General features: G+C 41.3%; 1 protein-coding gene and 1 long non-coding RNA gene across 2 annotated transcripts in view; both read right to left on the reverse strand.

Annotated features, from left to right (window-relative positions):
• The window catches only part of LOC139114268 (sodium- and chloride-dependent glycine transporter 1-like), a 48,917-nt gene that overhangs the window by 16,027 nt on the left and 14,713 nt on the right, over window positions 1–18,177 (reverse strand). The window lies entirely within an intron of this gene.
• Window positions 3,931–5,960, reverse strand: LOC139114270 (uncharacterized). Its single transcript, XR_011547838.1, has 2 exons — window positions 5,416–5,960; window positions 3,931–4,648 (listed from the first exon to the last, which is right to left on the reverse strand). It is a non-coding gene; the product is annotated as an uncharacterized lncRNA (long non-coding RNA).

Here is an 18,177-nt window from a genome sequence, read left to right on the forward strand (position 1 = left end):
TAGAACAATTATAAATATGGTCATTAGGGCAATTTGTGTTGGCCTGTAGTGGGCAGCCACTGTGCAGGACAGCCACTGGGCAGGACACCGTAGTTTGAGAGTATAATGTTGTTGGGCTGCTTCAAATGCCATGGGAGTCATTTATGTCATCTGCGATAATGAGAAACATAAATTTTGCTGTTATTATACTTTTGGTATCTAGATTGTCGATGTATTCATGGTGTGTGACGCCTGGTACATTTATTTGTTACAAGTACTAAAATAGATGGTGTAAACAGATAAAACCCTGTGGCCTGGAAGGAGGGATGGAGAACCTTCGCAACTGGAGATTGAGCAGGTTTTTTGAAAAATTGAGGATGGGCAGCAGGTAAATGGTGGACAGGGTTAAACACTGTGCAAAGTACACTTGCAGGTCAGTAGCAAACAATTTTCACATTCTTTCCAAAATTTCAATTTCTCCTGTTGAAGTAACATTTCTTGTAAGTTGGTCGTCTTGGTACATCAAAAAAAGTTTCCAAACTTTTCCAAAAATATCACTAACTGCAAGCCATTCAAAGTGGATATGTACACTGAATTTTTCTCTGGAAAATCATTTTCATTAGAAGAAATAAAATATATAAACAAGCAAACAAATACAAACAAACAAACAAACAAACAAACAAATACAATAGACAAGTAAACGACAGTGCTTAGGCAATGCACGCATGTCGATGCTCCATAGACAGTAGTTGTCAATCTACATTTAATGTACTGCATGTAAAATATTATTTGTATTTTTGTAGAGATGCATTTGCACAGGAAGCATTTGTATTATTTTGAAAGACACTATTGTTTGTTTTTATTTGTTATTTACGTATGATGTTACATGATGCTGAAATCGTGTACCTGAATTCATGTCTCTCGATAACATGAAAATTTTATTCAAGTTTGAAGGCCGTTGATGAATTTTATACATTTTTAGAAACTTTTTATCATTTTCAGTGAATTTTGAACAAAAAACGAGCATTTTAGCCCAATTTTACATCTTCAATGTGTAAATTGAAACTTTTCATTGTCATAGAGAGCTTCTTCATATCATGAGCTTTGGAAATAATAATGGGTTGTTAGGGTTTCTCATCACAGAAAATGAACTGCACCGGTCTGAAAAAAGCGTAACATGTTGAGAAGTTGGGTTCAAAAAGTCCTTGGCCTGGCAGTTGCATTGCATAGAAAGTCTATGGCACTTTAAGGGTTAAGTAAATGACATCCTAACTTTCTGAGCAGCTAATCTAACAACAATAGTGTGGTAATTACTGGAGAGATCAAACTACAGCTGTAGAGTTTGTTGTTCTCTTTCTGGAACATCAAAAGTCTAATAACCTATGGTATGAACCCTTGAAATCACAGACCACAACCGCATTTATTACAAGTTTTAGGGAACTTCTGGAAAATGTTGTGGTTTTGCATGATGGCGCACTTAAGATCGATTTATTGAAAGTTAGCCGCAGCGTTTGAAGACAACAGTCTCCTTATCAAATACATGCATTGGAGGAGTTGACCAAGAGGCCAAAAGTCATGTTGATACAGTGTGAGTGAAGTGGACAATTATGACAAAGGCGAAAATGGGGTGTCACAACCACAAGAAGTTTCTTTTGTCCACTTAACTTTTTAGCTTCAATAACAGTTCTGTTCTCATGAAATTGGGAAAGTTTTGATTTACCACAAGGTCAATGGAGCCAAAATTGAACTAGTTTGTTGGATAAGTTAATTCTCAGTGCTCCATCTACAAATTCCATGGGAGGCCGCCAGACACACATCACAAATGTCTGTGAACTACATGTAGATCAATAACGCACCCTTTGTACTGACAGCTTTGTTCACCCAAACTAAAAACCTTAGCCTAGTAACTTCTTCCAACTGATGACAGTTGATGCACAGATCTCCTGAGAGCAACTGTTTGAAAAAAATGTACTTCTTTGTTCATCTCAGGTAGTAAAATGTTTTTCTAAAATGCCTAAAGATTGAATTTCTCTCTAGAGTAACCTTGCTTTCAACTTATTCAAGGCTCAGACGTCAGTCTAGAGAGATTTTTTTTTTTTCTTTTTTTTTTTTTTTTGGGGGGGGGGGGGTGGTTAGATTGTTAAAAGTGATCTTGCATTATTTTTTCTAGACTGTCCATCAAAGAACCAAGTTTATTATTAGTAATCCTGTATCCATATTTTAGGTGTCTCAAGTAACGGTAATATGAAAGACAGGAGAGAAAAACTTTTCACAGTTTGCTACAACCTAGGTGGCAAAGTTTGGCCTCAGTTCACTTAACATTGAATAATATTTTTGTGCCTAACGAGTGGCCAAGCTACCTTTTAAGTCTGAAAGCAAAAATAATGACTCTTGCAGAGGTCAAATACCGCCCATTACCATCAAAACTTGGCATATAATTGAAATCAATGCATTAAAGCTTTTCAACTATTTCACCTATCTATTTAATGAGGGCTTTTTTCAGCTGGTTCAGTGATGCGTGCATCCATTCAGGAAGGGAAAAGGGACAGATATGCTCTGAATAACAGCCATAAACATCCTACTGATACACATACCTGCATGTGAACATGTATCGTAGGGCGTACGGGCCATGTGATTAACACTTGTCGGACTTTTCTATTAGCTGCCACTTGAAGTCATGTCAGCCACTGAGTGGAGATTGAGAATACGAGTTCTGATTTTGCAATGAGGGTGTACACCAAAAGTTTAGAGCCACAATATATCTCTATACAAATACCGGTTTAATGCCATAATTAGATATCACCAACAGCCAATGCACTGAAGTTTGAAAGATATGATTTTTGGGGGTCAGGCTCACCTCACTATCAATTTTTTGCCAGCAGGGGTTGCATGATGACATTGCAAATCGCATATGAACTGTCTGGTACAACAATGTAGCGTGAAAACATGATGTATTCTGATACTTTCAATAAACTGGTAAACTTTATCACGACCCTTACCAAAAAAACATACTGGAAAGTAGATGTAATGTATACTCAGACCCTGTGAAAAGTATCATTTTGGAAAAATTTGTAGTAAATGCGTATACTTGAATCCTATTGCACATGCCTCAGGTAAGAAAAAATTTGAACGAAGCTGCCCCAAGAAGTAGTTTGTAGTGTCCGAGTACGCTCAGTCCCTACAATTGTGCTGCAAATCTTCATGAGAGTGTAAGGTTAGAATTGTCAACAGTTCCAAGGCTATGCGAAACCTACATAACTTTGCAAAGCCATGGTCTGTGCCAGAGTTCATCATTACAGAGTCTAAACTTAACTGTGCACTCTAAGCAGATAACTGCAGTCTGAGTCAGAAATTGCGAAGAAAATTTACAGCAGAGTCTAAGTCAGATATATGGATAGTATGGGTACGCTTCAAGTGTACACTCCGACTGGATGGCTAACTGACTTCTGAAATCAGGGAGTGAAATTGCCACAGATTGAGACAGCAACATCTATTTCACACATTGCTTGTGCCAACTTGTGGTATTCACATGTTCTTTAATGCTCAACCATTTCATCCAGGAGACTACATATAGAGCTGACACAACTTGCCTTCGCATGACTATGAAATAGCATGATGACAAAGTGTTCTAATTTTGTGTTCTTCTTACACAAGAACTGCACTTCAAAAACTATATCATTGTTTGCAATCATGCATGATTTTTTTACAGTGTGTCATCTAGAGAGGGGGACAGGGGGATTCCCCTCAGCTGACATGTTGGCACCCCCAGTATTTTGTCAAGGGGGGACCTGCCCCCATGAAATGGCGCCAGTCACACCTTAGAGATACAGGTAAAACACATGCATGAACTCGTGAAATCCCCCCTAAATTTTCTGGTAAAGGGGGAACCCCCCCTGTTGATGCCATCCTAGATGAAACACTGATATTAAATAAAACTGCATCTACAAAATATTTAATATACAGTAAATTCATCTTTATTTAATTTTAAATCAGGCACATTGCATGGTCCAAATCAGTCTTTTTCAAATGTATTAGGAACGTGACAAACAAAGTTACAATCTTTGCTGAGTGTAGCAACAGAAACCATTACCTCATAAAATTTGGCTTACAGGGATGGCCACAACTCCTTGTTTTTCTTTATGTAAAAGTTAAATATGTGGAATGGAACAGTGAAAAGACTGTCAGTCACAATTTTTTCTTTCATCTCTTCAAATTGATTTATGACAGCAAGATGTTCTACCCTTTTGCAAACACACACATCTGAACAGAAAACTGGATTGGGACAATAAAGTATGCACTTTACCTTCATACTTGTTGTACACAATGAAAAAAATTTGTAAGTAACGTGGTCAAGCAGAAATAGCCTGTACTTAGGATATTACCCGTAAATTCAGTAGCATCCGTACCTTTCTTGAGGGAGATCATTCACAACAATGTAAACAGGCCAAACACTGAATTTTTATGAACAGAAAAGTGCTACACCATCAAAGTTGATTTGAAAAGAGACATGTAGCTCCTGGTTTTTCTTTTCATCATCAGTTTGGATGAAGAATCCATCTGCTTGAAGATGCTTCTTGTACAGCTTTTCGTCCAGGACATCAGCTTGTATGTGTTTGGTATGATTCTGTAGTGTCTTAAATATTGCAGACCACTATGTTTGCCTTCTCCTCTACAATAAAGAATATAAAGCAATAAATTATCTGTATACTGCATGTTCTGCAAAGCTTCATATTATTATAAATGCCCCCCCAATAGTTGTATATATTTTAATCAAATTCAGTCCATTCACGCATTTAGAAACAAACTATGCTGTCCGAACATAAATAATTTAGGGCAAATAACACACGCATCTACAGTTCAATACCTTTAATATGCATGTACAATTGTGTAATTCAATAAGCTTTACAATAACACTATTAAACAAAATATGACTTCTCTTAAATTGTGTCCTTTGTTTAGTCTACTGCAAGGCAGATTTTCCTATTTCTACATTCTGTACATTGGCAAATAACAATGTCTAAATTGAAAATCTTCAATCATTGGTTGTGTAATTTTGAGCTACATACTGACAAAGCAACGTGGTTTTAAAGAAGCCTGTATGTCATGTAAAAACCAACCTATGGAATTATGTCGATCAATACTCTGTGCAGTAGATGGTTGATTTTTGCAATTGGCTCTATCAAATTCAGTCCATTCACGCATTTAGAAACAAACTATGCTGTCCGAACATAAATAATTTAGGGCAAATAACACACGCATCTAACAGTTCAATACATTTTTAATTTTTGCTGAGAAAACACAGTGTATGGAAAGTAGATGGGAAAGTATTAAAAGTGAGGGGTGACTGAGCAATTGATTTAAAGAATTTAGGATGTGAATAGTTATTTTTAATCACGCAAAAGAATATGCAACATATCAAAATATTGGACTACTTACGTGAGAATCAATGGCGTTGAAAGCTGCTCCACTATCGGTAGTCACCATGCACCAGTACTTCCGCGTTCAGGTTCTGCATTTGCCTCTCCGACCACTTCACTCTCACAATTATCTAGCTCAGAGTTGTTGTCAATGTCAGTTTGCTGTTATACTATCATAAACTCGTAATAACTGGTTATCATTTCGTTATGTGGAATTTCGGTATGCACATCGCTGCAAATGCCGTTTCGAGGTGACGACGAAGGCGTATCACTGCACTGTGCCACGCGTACAACGCGTACGATCACCAGCTGTTTCTGAACCATATTGAAGCTTCGATATGAAGAGACACGTTGTCACCGATGGCTGCTTCTGAGCTTGCGAAACACTATGTCATCGTTGCTGTTCCATCGCCATCTTGTCATTCGTTGTAATCCTTTATGTGGGCTTTTCAAATGGCAAAGGTAAAACAGTGATCGTTTTTCTTGTAGTTGATCGACGATATCGTTCCTTGTTGTTTACTGCGTCCGCCATGTTTGTATGGTGAATGGTACCGTATGCAACACGCATTGCCGTTGGCTCTCATAAAGGTCAAGGGTCAGTGTCACTTCGTTCAACATCCAACTGTCATAATAGTTTTCGCTTGGGAACTAATTTGAGGGATAATTTTTGTTCATTTTTTAGTTTAAACTATAAAAACAGGTGATTCACTTAGTTTGAAATTATCTAAAGACCTTATCACTGCATTACAAATCTAACCAATGACACGCAATGTTTTAATTCTGGCGGTACTGCGCACGCGCAAATTGTCCCGGCGGGTAGATTTGGAGACTGGATTTCAATCAACAGCAGCTGAGAGCAGTGTAACCGTATCGTCCGCAAAAACTCATTCTAGCGAACTATAAATCGTCAAACAATGGGAAAATCAAGAGGCAAGAAAGTATCTACTCACTTTGGTGACCATGGTAAGTATTCAATATGAAGTTTTATGGTTTCAGTCGTGCAATATTTCGAGTCATCGTTATTCATCGTATGCACTGGTAGGCATATATATGCATTTGACCTTGGTTCATGGATACACAAAACCGGCCAAAACCCGACAATCTTTGTATCTTAACTATGATCAGACCTAATTCCCATACATTTTTGAAAGACATTGAGGTATAATATCCGCACTGAACCATGATTATAAGTTAGAAAATTTGTATCATGTCTCCACAATGTAAGGAAGGGTTACGTAATAACAGACCATTCAAATCCCACGGTATCAGTGATTGTCCGTTAATTCCGAGCTAGCCCATATCACGTGCATCTTCAACCAATCATTTGTGACAATTCCGGTGGATTGCATGGCCACAGCATGACAGACCCAGAAAACATGTTATCAATGGACCATGCAGCTCCATCATCATATTTTCGTTAAATCAACTTATATTAATAAATGTGAAATTTATGAAAGAGTACACTGCAAATACTGAAATTGCTTTAAAGACAGAACTTATTTTTCTATTTGGTAGCAAACATTTTACCTGCCTGTGCCATTCTGAGCAGTACAGGTTTACTGATGAAGTTCTTCATAGTGAATGTGTTTTATATATTTTAGAAACTGCATTTTGTGAAAGTTGTCAAGTACTTTGATTACACAAATATTGTAATAAACAAGGTCACATACTAATTTTATTTTTATTGCATTCAATATTTCTTACAATGAAGATGCTGGCAGTTATACCTGGTTCAAGAGTATTTACTTATGAACAGCAGATGAACAATGCAAGGAATAAAGGAATACACTGAAAGAGTCTGGGACCAAAGCAGCACTCTTCCTGCTGCAGTGCTTCTACAAAACAAAGGATTTGGTTGGAAAAAAGTGATGGGTGATAACTGTCGCGCAAGTATTGATCCAGATACGGTTTCTTCAATGATCGGTAAGTTTCATATATTCCTTTCTCTTTCCCTACAAGTACCTCACATAGTGCAATGAGTGTAACTTTATGTGAAATTAACATATTTTGTATTTTTGCTCACATGAAGTCCATGCTGACTATTGTTATCTAACTATTGATCAACAGATAATGATGGAAGCAGAAGTGACGATGGAGATGGCAGTATCCATGGCAATACATTTCCTGAGCATTCTGGTGTACAAATGGATACTGATATTGACTGATATAACTAACAGTGAGTGAAGCATTCCATGAATCTGTCAAACTTGTTTCAACGCAACAGAGACTTCATACTCAGAGAACATTTCATCATTACATTTTTCACAATGCAAGTACAGTGAAACCTAATCCTTCGAACAAACCATCTCAAACTGAGCAATCATTTTTACTGGACTGCTGTTTTCACATTTCACTATTTTACAGAAAAGATATGTACATTTACCTTATAATGAAGTGTGACATCACTCAGGACAGTACATTAAGCAATTTTACTATTTGTCAACATGCTGAACAATGCAAGTTTGGATATTTTGTAAAACCTTTTCACTTCCGACAGTACTTTGATAATGTTGTCAAAATACAGTACTCATGCCGATAAAACAAACTTCTGAGAAACTGTATTTTACCTCTTTAATTCAAACTGCTGAATTGAACACAAGAATTTTATTTCTTGCTCCAGCTTCAACAGTGTCATACTGATTTTTTCACACCATTTTGTACATTCAAGTTTTTTGGTGAAATTGTCATTTATAATGATATTTTTAACTCTGCTGTTTGAAATATTAATGCTTATTTGAAGATTTTTTTTAGTACACAAGTGCCGATAAGTGCTAAAATTAATGGCAAATATTTAAATGTATTGGTTTATAAGTTAGTCTGTCACTTACAATATCCTAAATTGCTCATCACAAATTTTCTAAAAATACAAGAGTTAGAATTTTTGGACACAAACATTTGAACACACACAACAGTAATGGTAACGTCATCTTTCAAAATATGCATTGTTGTTGTTTATATCTTTCACACTGTTATTAAAGTATGATCACTGTTGTTAATTAAGCAATATGATTGTTTCAGTGTGTGCTTTGAATAAGAGACAGGAAAATGAGGTGAGTGTTGCTGTTGACAATCAACATCAAGAGACTAAGGTAACTTATCAATACTGCATGAATGAGTAACCCCTATCGATCACACACCCCCCCCCCCCCCCCCCCCCCCCCACCCCCCCCATCCCCGCAGTCGATTTGATAATGGATGACTAGCATATACATTATGTGTACTTGTTTATGCTCGACGAAATCAAGTACGCCCATGTGTACACTTTTTTACCCCTCCACGACAAGTACACTCCATGTATACTTTTTTCACGGAGGTTCCCTAAGATTAAGTACGCTCTACGTATACAAAAGCGTTCCAATATTGGATAGCTTTAAGTAGCATCACATTGGATTCTGTGTACTATATAGGTACACTCTATGTGTAAAACATGTATCTTTTTCTTTACTGATTCTGTACAAAGATAATACATAGTTTTGAGCAATATGTACACTTCACGGGCTACATAAAGTAGGCAAAATGTAGGGTGAATTTTGGTAAGGGGAGAAACAACGGTATATCTCAAAAATTTTCCTCACAGATACATGTACCCATACATTTCCATCAACGTGGGCGGAAGTTTATAATCAGGTTTTTGAATGATTTTTATTTGATAGTTTTTGAATTTTAATGGCTTTTTATTCCACCTAATATTTTCCTTTCTTGTGAGTTTTATGAGGTGATGGGGACACTTTCCCTGAGGCAGTGCATTCTTGAGACTACAGGTATGTACTGAGAAGAAACAGTCGTTTGGGAACAAAAGAGATTGGAGTCACTGACAATAATTGTAATCTCCGCTACTTGAAGATCAAGGTTTAGTTCTCAAAATAATAAAATGTAAATATTTAAATGGTAAATTTTGTACTTTGATATACAGTCGGACGGAGGGGATTTTATGATGACCAGCACTATGATAATCAGATGCATGCTGTTGGCCAAACAGTAAATTTGCATGCTTGACCAATCCGTCAAGTGTGATGCTAGCAGTGAGCCTGGTCTCAATCATCAAAGCTCTCCAGCTTACAACCCAGGCAATTCTTAAAGTTAATGGACCATTTTGAGAAGAATTGTGTGTATTATATTTACGATCCAAGAGCTCTCTCTTACATGTGTGTTGCCGCCATTTTGAATTTTTTTAACAGTATTTCTGAGACAGCAAAAACCAAGTTTCAATGGTTGCTAGCTGGTACAGCCACCTATATTTGTACAATCATATAACATTGGCCTGGCTGACATCGTAGTTAATAGTTGGACTTTGTGGATACTGTTTTAATATTGAATCATACCAATATTTCATGAATTGGTTTAGACCCTGAATTCGATCTGCATGTAGGTGTCTCATCAGTAGCAGTACACCTTAAAATTTAAACCATTGTCTGAACTCAACCAACTGTAAGAATTCTTTCTTTGAATAAAGGCACTGAAAATTTAAGGTTGAGTTAACCAATGGAGAGACATAAAAGACTTGTTTAATCAATCATTACTACACTACATCCTTTTTGTTAATAGCTAGGACACCACCTCTAATTGGCTGAGAGTAATTTCCGACAGTACAGAAATATTTTTTAAATGGATGACCTGTTTTTTGTTAACCTCACCCGAGAATGCCTGCGAAAGCCTTACAGTGAAGTAATTTGCATGTTGCCATTCTTTAAAAGTTTCAACAATGTATCGCCAGCCATTCAGTCTCTAGACTTGATCACTCACAGTCTCAACTCTAAAAGGCGAAAGAGAGCACTGTATTGGCAAATTATGCAAAGAGAGGTAATTTTCAATAGCCATGAGCCGAAGGACATGCATGTAATTCTTTTAAAAGCTTGCATGCCTAATTTGCTCATCCATGTCTAAGTTCTTTTGCAGCTTTGCCAAGAGAAAGTCAACTCGCACCTTTTCCAACCCACCCAGAACCAACTCGCCCGATTCCAACTCGTCCGATTCCAACTCGCCCGATTCCAACTCGCCCAATACCGACTCGCCCGATACTATTTTGCAATTTTTATGAGTACTTGGTACTTAAAAAGTTTTATTTCTTAAAACAGCCTACAACAAATATTTCTAACATTGAGAACCATAGGTGCGGCTAGGGCTTGAAATATGTGCCAACGCAGAAAGTTTTTATTTGCGAATTTCATGTTTTAAAAATCTCTTGAAAGAATAAATTTTGTTCGGTTTCTTTACGTATAGGAAATACTGCAGTTACTGGCTCATGTCTTTAGGAACAGTAGGACCGTCTTTTACGAGTTACTGGCTCGGCATGAAAATAGCTGGCCTCTAGCTCTGCATGGCAGGGCTGTGTGTTACCGGTTATACGGCCTCCCACCACATGGGCAGAGCTAGCTGGCCTCAAGCCATCGGGTTTGCGTACATGTACAACTACATCTCAAACAACGAGCAACTTGGCATTGGGCGAGTTGGAATCGGGCGACTTGGTATCGGGCGAGTTGTAATTGGGCAAGTTGGTTCTGGGCGGGTTGGGAAAGGTGCGGGTTGACTGTAATTCCTGCGCACAACATTAATTATTCTGCTTCCTGTTGATCTTGACTCACCATATCGTATCACTTTTTGCATTTTTTTTGGCATTTTTGAACTATATGGGCAACCATGTACAATTAGCCATGGCAAAATCAATGCTGTATTACAACATACACCACTATAACAATAACTTATTATCCTAACAAGCAAAATAATTTTTTTTAGAATATTAAAAAATACCTTTAATTTAAAAAAGTGGAATCTTTTACAGGTTTGTATAGAGAACGTTTTACTTCCATCAAAAGTAGATTGTATACCAGAACAAAAATGACTGTGATTCTGAAATAACACAACTGTTCAACTATGTATTAGTCTTGATTAACCCTTTTCCTGCCGAGCGCCCCTGTCCGTTATCCTGCCAAGTCAGTCAAAACCGGCCCCCTTTTCCGTGTCTACAGAAGATAGGCTCTCCTGCACGCTTTCCTGCCAGGCATTTGGCGGGAAAATACCGCATTTTCGGGGTACGATTACCGACCATATACGTGTTAGACTTCAAAAATTTTTGCATGCCCGTATAGAGGGGCAACCGCTGATGAGGTTGTGTCCAGAAAATGACGAGGTCACGGGCGTTGTTTGCCCCGGGGGACGTGCACTTTTATGCCCTTTTCTAGCTTACTTTCGCGGAAGTAAAGCTCGTTCGCCGGCACGCACGGCCACACCGGGGAAACGTCACCTCTCTCGTGGGTTAGTAGAAGACCCAGGGGTTAGTGCTATGGGTGCGGCAGCACCCTCAAACCTGTCCTGTTTCCCCTGGGTTGTGTCACTTGGCCACGTACTTTGAACGACTTGGAAGAGTCGCACAGTGCAGTCTGCTTTGACGTAGTGTCAACGACATAGTTCCGCCATTGAAGGAAGGCGTGTACGTAGTTTGGCCAGTTCAGTGAACACTTAGCTCGTTAGTGTTACCGTTTCCTAACAGTTAGTTGTGCAGTTGTTACTAAGGTGCAGTTTTGTACCACCTTAGCTCTGGACAGTGCAACTGCTCTATGCACTAACCCCAACGACAGATGGTTGGTACAACGTCTACGTCGCACGAGCACAGCCTCCGTTGGGCTGTGCCCCTCCCACGTGATACAACGCACGTTCATCCATTACTATAGCGTCCTTACGGATCTGCCAAAAACGAAAGTGGGGGTAAAAACAAAACAAACGAAAATATGCGATCATAGATAGTATTTTATTCGGGAATAATTTACATTATGCCGAACAATAAATCTCGGAGTCTGTCTCGACGTCCGAGTGCATAGTCCGTGTTTCAAAAATTACAATCGGGGTGGCAGATCCGTGTTTCAAAAATTATAATAGGGGGAATTGTACAAAATAATCCGTCTAAACAAAACAAAACGAAAATATGCGATCCATAGATAGTATTTTATTCGGGAATAATTTACATTATGCCGAATAATAAATCTCAGAGTCTGTCTCGACGTCCGAGTGCATGGTCCGTGTTACAAAGATTACAATCGGGGGATTGTACAAAATAATCCTGTGTTTCAATTTACAATCAGCGGGATCGTAAAGCACAAACAAACGGCACAACCGTGCTCAAAATGTGATCATGGTCCGTGTTCAGAATACAGTCAAGCCACTGTTAGGCGAAGCTGTCCCCTGTCCGTTATTTACGTCGGGTTCTCTTGCTGATGGGTGTCGTCGGGGCTGTGTGAGTAGAGGTCTGCACGCCAATGCTCCTCTTACCTCGTAGCATCATGCGATGATGAAAAGCCGCAAAACACTCGCCCTCGTGAAGATGAACCCCGCACAGACTACATCCTTTGGACGTCTCAGACAGTCGTCCGCTCGCAGTGGTCTTACCCTCTCTGCTGCATACTTTACAGCATTTCTGCCGCCCCTCCAAACGGCTGACAACGTGCATCGGCTGATTTTGTGGATTGATGTACGAGGCAAGAGAAACGGTGGCCTCGACCTCTCTCACACTGGGCTGCGATCGCCCACAATAACCGCCAATGAGTTGTTTCCCGACACGCAGATGAAACATCTTATGGGTCAGCTTACTATCAGGGTGTACATGCTTGAAGCATATATATGCATTTACCAGGGCAACATCAATCAGGTAACATGCCAGATATGTCCACCATCTGTGGTTCTTGCGCCCAGTGTGAAAGTACTTGCGCTTCTGGTTGGCTCGGTCGACGCCTCCCATGTACCGGCGATAATTATACAGCGACAGAGGCACTTGTCGCCGCTCGTCTCCCTCCCCCACTGGCACGCACTCCAAGGGTGGATAGACCGTATTCAAGATCAGCACCTGAGCGTTACTATCCTGATAAGCAGTGATGTTAAGACGAGAGTCCGTTCTGGTCGTGGCTTTCATATCCCCAACAGACAGAGGAAGGCGCTTCCTCTTACCGGCGGAATTAATTGAGGGGGCATGGTGCGACGATTACGGCGGTTAAAACTCCCGACCATGTAGATCCCGGTCTCCATCAGCTCTCTAGCAGTAACGACCGTGCTAAACAGGCTATCACAGAATAGGCTGTGATTATATCCACAGAATGGCTGGACCAGCTCCATCGTAATTCTTTTCACCACACCTCGCTCCTGCCGTCTCCCATCAGTCCGATCCCGATATTTCACACCTAGGTACGGTGCAAAGTTAGCGATGTATGCAGTGGTGGAGTCGCACAGCTGCCATATCTTGAAACCGTCTCGATCAGGCTTATGCGGTAATCTCTGCTTAAATTTAGAACGGCCCTTAAATCGCACCATGCCCTCGTCGATGGAGATCTCTCTACCCATCTTATAATTATTTACGCACCGGTCAACTATGGGCTCCATCCATGGATTGATTTTATACAGGGGATCCTCCTGACACCGACGTCGGCGGCGTGCCTCATCAGGATCACGACGTGGATCGTTCTCTGGGTCTGCCAGATGAAAGTATCGCATAAGCTGCTGAAAGCGACTGCGGGTAATCACAGTAGAAATACCCTGGTTTCTCAGAAAGGGATCGCTAGACCAATAATCCTCCACTGATGATTTACGGTCGATACCCATACAGACTAAGACGCCAATGAACGCCTGCACCTCTCGGTAGTCAGCGTTACGCCAGTATTTATCTATTTTCCTAGCGATATGTCGCTGGTGGAATTTGGCGTATTTATTAGTCTCGTCCTTGGCCAATCTGATCAGTGTAGCTGGAATAAACTTAAAAAAGTAATCGAGCTCACGGCGTGGCTGGGCAAGGTGAAAGTCGCTCCTCTCTCATGGTCAAAATCGGTCTCCTCAAATATATTAGCATCGGTAGTCTCCGACATACGCCAGCAGAGGGGTGTCGTCCTCCGCCAACACAGCAGCAACGTCATCATCGTCGTCAGAGCTTGCCTCACCTACATACTGCCTGTCATAAAAGTCATCGTCCTCTGCCGCATCCTCGTCAACCTCCGAGTCGGACTCAGCGGTGATATCACCGTCGTCTGGGCGTCTGGGCCTGAACTCGCCCGTAGCGGCATCAAGGATCATATCTGGCTCAAAATCAGGTGGGCTATCCTGATAACGAACCCTCCGCACTATCTTTTTCGGCGGGGACATCGCAGCACACGAAACTATGGCAGGAGCGGGCTCGGCAGCCTCTGCTGATGACGAGGACTCAAGCTCTTTCGCACTGGGCACAGGAACCTCTCCTGACGCAGGATGAGGGCTCATAGTAGCAACAGGTGGTGTCTCTCCCGGAGCAGCCGGGGGAGAACCAATGGCATCAGCCGTCTCATTACTCACTGTCTCACTAGCAGCAGCAGACGTAGTCTGTGCAGGTGAAGTATCTCCCACAAGAGCAGATGTAGTCTCTGCAGGTGAAGTAGTCTCTCCCGGAGCAGCCGGGTGAGAACCACTGGCAACCGGTGACCCGTCATCATCCTCATCGGCAGAACGATCGCTCTTACGTTTACGCTTACCACTGGGTTTTTCAGCCGGAGATGGCTTCGCCTTACGGGAGCGTTTCTTGCCCGACTTCTTAGAACGTTTACTAGGGACATCACAACGATCGCTACCACTACCGCCCGGAGACTCTGCATCTTTGAGCTTCAGTCGTCTGCTCGCCTTCAGAAAACTTTTGCGGTCCGTCAAGCTCATGTCTGGAACAGTGTCGACAGACTAGCAGGTCCCTCCCTTTTAAAGCCACAGGGAAACAAAGCCCCGCACATGATTGGACGCAGGGGTGTTAATATATGCATCCACCTGTTATTATAATGGACCTACGGCAATCAGTCCACCACCGGCGCTGACATTCCTACCCGTCATGTAAATTGCCTGTCCGCACCATTTGATATGCTAATAATACTCATTTGCGATGCAAATCCCTCGAGCACTTAGCATAACATAGTCAATGTCATTAGCATCTCAACTTGACATTCCGTCCAGCTGGGTACGTGGCATGCGCACCTGCGCCACCCAAGGACGTTGGCCCAAGCCCATGTTTAGTACGGGTGGGAAACCCGTCTCTTTAACCTCATGTCCCTTCTAAGTACGCCTGCGCAGGGTATTGTCATCCAAGTCGGTGACAAGCCAACCCGACAGATCGCCCATTAAGCAGTAATGGACTGGCCGTCTCGTTCTTGTACGGCAACGAACAGTGCTTCAGCGGCTTGTTTAGGTCATAACCGTCGCCTGCCGAGCGGTCAAAGATGAAGGATGCCAAAATTGTCAACAGCTGTCTCGGCCTCGTCCGTTGGGCAAACATGGCTCCTTCAAATAACGTGGCCAGCACGTCTACGTCATCAGCGGTGATGACGACCCGTCATTGACGCCCGAGTGCGTAAAAACTCGGAATATACCGACAGGTACCTCTACCTGAGTCGGTCATACTACGGTATAAACCAAACACAGGTCTGCCAACTCCCGTTAGACTCGGCCGTTAGCCGAACTTCACAGGGACAACATAGGCGTAACAAGTCGGTGAACAACGGTTCACGCACCTAACCACAGCCGCCAAGTCGGTGAACAATGGTATCAAATTTTGAGGCCATGTTCCTGAATGGCAAGGCTGAGGCGGTGTGTTTCGTTGCACGGCTTGAACGTCTAGAGCCAAGTGCAGCCGACAACGTCTGACATCTGAGTGGGTAGTCTTTTCGAGAAGGTAACAAGTCGGTTAAAAGCGGTGGTTACCCTTCACAAATGTCGCTCAAGTCCGTTCGGATCAGTTCCATGTCAGGGACTAATCAAGCCGAGTCCGTCAAATCCGTCCGCACTTCCCGTCAATCAGGACCAAGTCCGTGATTTTCGTCTCGCACCATTGGCAAAATATTGCACCGCCAGCTGAGGCGGTCTTAGGCGGTTGCCTTACAGAAAGCCGAGTCCGTCAAATCCGTCCGCACTTCCCGTCAATCAGGACCAAGTCCGTGATTTTCGTCTCGCACCATTGGCAAAAAATTGCACCGCCAGCTGAGGCGGTCTTAGGCGGTTGCCTTACAGATTAGCGTTGCCGAGACGGTCAATTCGGCCGCAATCTATGTAGTGCCTCAGAGCCAAGTTAACCCAAACTCCGCTAGAATACGTCAACGTGCTAACCTGCCAAGTACGCTACTCGTCCCCCCCAAAAAAAACCAGTCCCCCACCGGGGTGGGGGACTGGCTGGGTAGCTTCCGCACCTTTCCTGTCGTTGGACTCTCTGTGAACCCATTTCGAGAGCAAACGCGTTCCTCGCCCAAAACCTGTCCTCGAACGACCCCTAGCGTGAGCAAGGGTTTGCTACACGTAGTTCCGTCGACTAGGCAGGAAAGGGGGTACCAAAAAGTAGCCCCGATTTCCACCGCCTTGGCAGGATAACGGCCGTGGCTGCTCAGATTCTAGCTACACCAAATTTCAAGCGGATTTTCACCGACTTGGCAGGAAAAGGGTTAAACCTGCAAGAGCTAGCTAGCTGAGAGACTGTACGGGATGCATGTAAAAATTGACAAACAGTCAAAATATGCCAACTGTTGTCCTGGTGCATCTAGGCCTTGTTGCAGGATAAAACCCCACACAAACTGAATTCAAGCAAATTTTCTTGTAAATGTAATATGGCTACTAGCATTTACATACAGGTTGGCAAATGAATTACATTCCATCTGGCTGGCATATTCCCTCCCAGACATCAGATCCGGAAGCGGCTCCAAGCAAACACAATGACAGATTCACAAAAGACATTGTATAGATATTAATTCAATTGTCTTTTTCTTGTATTCAATGCCGACATTAATACTGCAAAGGCCTGGCTTATATAACTGTGGTCTTGTTTTGATAGATGCAAAAAGACACCATTGTTGAATATTTTTCAAATACATTTCTTGTTTACATAGCTATCATTGAAATATTGTCTTATGTCCAGTAGCGGAATTAATCAAGCAATTATTTCCATAAACAGCCTCAAAACTTTGATATACATTTTACACAACTACCATATATGTCTGTGTGCTAAATTCATGCCATATAAGGAGCATTAGGAATGGCGGATCACCTCGACATCAGTCAAAAAAAAATAGGCCAGCAAGTCCTTTTAGTGCACAGAGGGGGAACAAATGAAAAAGGTTGTTTTCTGTAAGTTGAAGTAAACTGATATGTCTGTTGTATGCAAGGCTAAAAGTACAGAACAACAGATTCTCATAGGACATATACAATGTTGGAATTGCTGCGTAATTTACATGAAAGACACATCTCGACATGTTTTTGAGTAAATCTTACTTGACGCGTGTTTGTTCACTTCACTGCAAGCAAACTGAGCTAATTGTAGAATTGGTAAGAACTCTCGAGTAGGCTACCTGCATTCCAACTAAGGCCAAAGTATTTATTTCGTGGCTCGGTACATGGAGCTCTTTGGAGATTTTCATGAAAAAAGAATACAAAAACATGGTGCATTTGATTAGGAATTTACAGCGGTAGCTTTTCTGCCAGAAAATTTTGTTCAGAAATTTTTTGAGATACATGTATTGTACTTTACAATGCTTGCTGTTTGTATGTTTGTAGAAAGTCACTCTGTTGTGTAAATTATGGAGGCAAAAACGTAGTTTCTGCTTTGATTTTTGAATGGCCATTCATACACGTGGAAATAATCAGGTTTAGATATAAAATTTTTGTAAATTTTTTTTTTAATTTTGTTTTGAAAATACTTACCTACTTACCTTTCAAAATTTTGAATGCACACAAAACAAAGAGTTAAATTGCTTTGGCCATACTTTCAATCCAGTTTAGCCTTGCTTTTGTAATACGACCATTTATGATC

Source organism: Ptychodera flava, chromosome 16 (genome assembly GCF_041260155.1).
Source record: "Ptychodera flava strain L36383 chromosome 16, AS_Pfla_20210202, whole genome shotgun sequence".
NCBI classification, from domain to species: Eukaryota; Metazoa; Hemichordata; class Enteropneusta; family Ptychoderidae; genus Ptychodera; species Ptychodera flava.